Genomic DNA, 5480 nt, shown 5'->3' with positions numbered 1-5480 from the left:
GTTCATTAGAGAGAGAGAGAGCCGAGCAAGCAAGTCAATGCTGAATAGATTCTTAGTTGAAGCCGAGCAAGTTCACTTTTAGAGTGTTCCAAGTAAATATCAAGTGCCAAACAAAAAACAAGTGCTGAGTAAATATCAAGTGCCAAACAGAAAACAAGTGTCAACTAAATATCAAGTGCTAAGCAGAAAATAAGTGCCAAGTAAACATCAAGTGCCGAGCATGAAACAGGTCCCGAGTAAAGATATAGATGCTAAGCAGGATACAAGTGACGAGTAACACAAAACAAGTCGAGTATCGGTAAACCAATAATGCTGAGTTGCTGCATTATTTTGAAATCAAAGATTCGCTAGATCTGAGCCGACAAGGTTGTTACCTAGAAGTTTGTAAACTAGATAGAAGATAAAAGTGATGAGTTGGTGGCACAGAACACCATGTAAAAAGGTTTTTAACGAAAACAACTAGATGCTAGACAAGGTTTCTAGATGAAGAAGAAAAATAGGGTAGATACATTGTATCCTACCTAATCCATTAAAACCATAAAATTGGAGAGGGAGAATTGAGCGGGAAAGATATTTCAGATTTCTATTTAAGAAGTCATAAGGTCACGAAGCAGAAGTGTGGTAGTGAAAAAGTATGAAATCATGAGCTACTGAAGAAAAGTGCTAAGGAGTAAGAGAACAAAGAATACTCTATTTCGCTAGATGACCATAGATATGATTGCATTGGTATGATGAGTAAAGAAGACTCAAGGAAAAAAAGCTTGAGAGGAAGACAAGTGTTAGTGAACAGATTGTCCTTCGAGAAAATGTATGCAATTCTGACCCCGAATGCCCAAATGAAAGGACAAACTAGCACCAACAGTTGGACAAGTTATCACTGGGTTGATTAGCTTCCTCTAAATTTTATTGGGTACAACTCCCCATATGAAATATTTAACGAATTTAAATCTTTTGCACTTTTACCTGAAAGTATGAAAGGTTCTCTCACAGATTCTTAGATTGCGAGATATAGATTATTTCTAATAACCAAAAGACATATAACTAATCTACAAGAATGGATGACACCGTGAATTTGCAGAAAGGACAATAACCAAATATCTCAAACTGATAAACCAGGATTCACAAACTAATACTGATTAATCATGCCTGAAAACAAAGTTTCTAAACCGTGTTCAAGATAATACATATACAGATATTAAAATTGTGTATGCACAAAGTCATGCAAAAACTAAAATACCCATATCATATCTACCAATTATTTTCATTACAATATCTACCTTTATAAAACTCTAACCATTCTACTCTCCCCTTTGTAGCAACATAAAATCTCCTGTAAGGAAAAAGCAGAACTCTTAGCCCCAAACTCTCTTATACTGCAGCACCAAAGTCTCCCCTATAGAAAAGAAGTGGAACCCTTTTCTCCATCTCTCACTTTACAATAAATAACCTTCTAAATTTGGTTTTTGTTGTGGTAACTGTTTCTTGGAACTCCATCCCATCCATCAAGATCTTAATCGGTTACTAGGACTGACTCTTGAATCCACATGTTACTTTTAAACTTCTCAAAATTTTACTTTTCAAAAGGTCATTTGAAAATTCCGCATACCCTTATAATGTTTGTAATAATTAAAACATTATAAAGGGGCATTTGATAAAAATTATTTCACAAAACATCTGACCCTGTTGGCATCAAAGCCTCTTATCTGAAAGCTGTGGATTTAAATTTCTTGAACATTATATTTCTCTGAATTAATCCTCAAATAGCATTCTCAAATGTATAAGAATTGGAGTCTTGCATTTTATATACACCATTACTTGTTTCTGATGAAGCTTGCCACCCAGATCCAACCCGAAACTTACAAACTAGGCAAGCTGTCTACTGTTATAGCCATGGTTCAACACATGAGGCATGGACCTGATGTAAACAAGGTAAACTCTGAATCAACCCTCCTTTATTAACTTGCTTCAAGAAAACAGTGGAATTCAATTCTTCTTTTTGTGTGGTGAGGCTGGATTTTGTCGTTGTGAAGATGTGCCTTCTCCATGTTGATCACCAACAGGAGACTAGGCTTTGTATTTATGAACTGGCAATGTATTGGTTTCCACATTACTCATTGAATGAATTCTAGGTGGATTGTTCGAATCTAGTGCTCCCAATGCATCATAATCTAGGTCATCGAATCCCCAATCAAGTAGTGCAAGTTGAAGAAAAATATCTTCCAGCCGGCCTCTTGTTGCAAAAGCTATGGAAGGTGGCATGTGTAATCATAATTTAGCATGACCTATTAAACCTCTAGTTTTAGCAGTAACTGCTGCAACATGAGCCTATGCCTCATCATCGTTCTCTTGCCTATACCCAATTATCTTTGACTTGAAGGTCTTCTTTCCTATCGGTACCTCATCCAACTATTCCCGCATACTGTCAATGTTCAAATGATGGAGATTGATTGAAACTCAACTATTGCTTTTGTATGCTGATTACTTACAATCAATTGTGAGCTTTATCATACTTTCACTGGGAGAAGAAAGTGGTGGACACTCTTTTATATTATAACAGTCCCAATTGCACAAACTACACTTTCATTAATGTCCCTTGGGTTGCAGCTTCTTATTGAGTGTCAAATGTTTAAAACTGCATTGATACTTATCCTAGGCTCAAGTTCAATTCCTACCATGTCGACAACCACAAACTTCCTTACATGCGCATCTAGCCAATTTATATCCCACTCGAGCATGATATGCATTTGGATTTTGGCCCTCTTCTTCTATATGCAAGTCGTATTTTGAGATAAAGCCATCAATCCAGTGATGAATAATGAGTCAAGTCATTGCATAACCCATTAGAGTTGGCTTCAGACCAGGGACTCTGATATGTCCCAATGTCATGTCAATATAGCAACACCTTTGAAATAGTTTTAAAGTCCTTCTCAATTCATGGGTATTATAAGGAATTGAGAATGTGATGGTGGCATGAGATGGGCATTTAATTGAACAGCTGATCAATCTCCTCCATAGGTCATGCAAAATATGCATTCTTAACTGTATGAATGGGTTCGCAAATATTTAGATTTATCTGATCCTCCAACGCCACTTTAGCTACCTCGGTACCCTAAAATAAACTCCAGCAATCGACTGTGATTCCTTTCTTGCATGGGTGAACCATCATGAAAGTAAAGCAACAAATAAGCTTGCAAGTCCTCAATACCCTCAATGAAATTTAGATTTGCTTGATGAGTAGGGTGTTGAATCTAAATCCTATCTCTAAATCTGTATTTCGAGCCTAGAATTTGAACTTCACTTGTTTTGAACCTCTAGGACGGGTCAATTGAACCATCGAACCACTTTTGAACTACTTCAAACTTTAGTTCAAAGTGGTTCAAAAAATTTGAACTTGAAGTTTTAAAACTGTGATCATATTGAGTGTTAACAGGGGCTCTAACTGCGGGATTGATTTTGATGCAAAATCAAAGAACTCCAGCAATCTCTGGGAAAGAACAGTACCTTATCCATTAGGCAAATAGAGTCAGCAAGAGAAGACCAAGAGCTGCTTGCAGAAAGGGTAGAGGGGAGTAGGGAAAAACTAGCAAACTCAAACCAACAACACACACCTAAACTACCAGCAAGCACAAGCCTTGCACATTATTCAAACTACCACTACGCACAACAAAAACTTATTTACAAAATATATACAAAGGTAGGAAAAGAACCTACCACAAGAACCGCAAGAAAGAAGAATTCATGTAAATCCATTTACCGGTTGGGAGAAGTAGGAGCCTTTTCAAATCAGCAAACCATGCCTTAACAAAGCGGCTCCAAACCACTATCTTCTAGCGATCTCTTCAATGCTGAAAATCAAGCTCACAGTATACAAAATTTTGACACCCTGACATTCCATACCAAACAACCAAAGCCTATTGTAGCATTCTTCATCTTTAGCTAGCTTTTTTATATCATCTCTCTCATAGAATGTATGAGGCCTGGCTCTAACTCATCAATTAGCACATTATGACCATCTTTAAGATCAAAAAACTAGATATCTACATCATTAGTTGTAGAAATCAAAGGTACCAAGCTGAAACTATGTTTTACCTCAGTCACACTTGTATGATTTTCATCATGTCTCTTTGCAGTCTCTTGGAAATCATTAAGCATTCCTCATTTAGTTCCTTCAAATAACCAATAATCATTTATAGGAGAAGACTTTGAAGGGCTGTCATTCTTTGAACATAGTTCCTCACTGAAATCTTCCACAATTTCCACAGGTGAGCATAATATACTCCCACTTTTTTCTTGGGTATCAAAAGATGAATTATTTTCATGGCATGAAGTCACCGACATAGGAGTCTCCATAGTCATAGAAGTCAATTGAAAAGAGACATCATCCTCCTTCTGATTACACTTAAAATTTTCATCAGATGAAAATAATGATGGGAAATCTAAAGTCTTTACCTCAACTTTAGGACTTACTAGAGATGATGTGGAGGTAGGAATCAAGTGTGGCTAAAAGGCGTCTAGATATTCATCATCTTCTTGGCTTCTAGCTCTTTCTTCTTCAAGATCCTTCTCTTGCCTGTATTCCTCTTCAATTTTTTCTTCATTTTCATATGCATGTCCTTCTTTTTCTAGATCTTGCACTTGAGGTTTCTTCTGGATGAGAATTGCACCATAAAAAGACTTTAACCAGCCCACTTGTTTTGAAAGTTCTTCACTAACCTCTCTAATAGGATCATTTTGGAATGGTGGGATGAAGATAAATATTTTTGAGTTATCTTCATCTCTTGCTGGAACCCATTCCTTCATTATTTCTTGATTTGTAAGGAAGACTTTTCGGCATTCTTCCTTAATAGAGCCACCAACCTCCATCCTCGGGGAGGTACCTTTAGATTTTTGAGAAAAGAAAACACTACAACTGCGATTCTTTCCCCAGCAGAGTTGCCAAAAATTTGTTAGTGAACATATTGTCGTTTGAGAAAATGTATGCAATTCTGACCCCGAATGCCCAAATGAAAGGACAAACTAGCACCAACAGTTGGACAAGTTATCACTGGGTTGATAACCTTCCTCTGAATTTTATTGTGTACAGCTCCCCGTATGAAATATTCAATGAATTTAAATCTTTTGCACTTTTACCTGAAAGTACGAAAGGTTCTCTCACAAATTCTTAGATCGTGAGGTATAGATTGTTTCTAATAACCAAAATACATTTAACTAATCTACAGGAATGGATGACACCGTGAATTTGCAGAAAGGACAGTAACCAAATATCTCGAACTAATAAACCAGGATTCACAAAGTAATACTGATTAATCATACCTAAACACAAAGTTTCTAAACTATATTCAAGATAATACATATACGGATATTAAAATTATGTATGCACAAATTCATGCAAAAACTAAAATACCCATATCATATCTACCAATTGCTATCATTACAATATCTACCTATCTAAAACTCTAACCATTCTACTCTCCCCTTTG

General features: G+C 36.4%; 1 pseudogene; it reads right to left on the bottom strand.

Annotated features, from left to right (window-relative positions):
- Positions 1 to 1756: 1756 nt before the first annotated feature.
- LOC149569936 (E3 ubiquitin-protein ligase SDIR1 pseudogene) lies at positions 1757 to 4152 on the bottom strand (annotated as a pseudogene).
- Between the last annotated feature and the right edge of the window lie 1328 nt (positions 4153 to 5480).

Source organism: Cupressus sempervirens, chromosome 3 (assembly GCF_028749045.1).
Source record: "Cupressus sempervirens isolate cs-2001-9-10 chromosome 3, ASM2874904v1, whole genome shotgun sequence".
Classification (NCBI taxonomy): Eukaryota; Viridiplantae; Streptophyta; class Pinopsida; order Cupressales; family Cupressaceae; genus Cupressus; species Cupressus sempervirens.
This window is presented reverse-complemented; position numbering and strand designations above follow the sequence as displayed.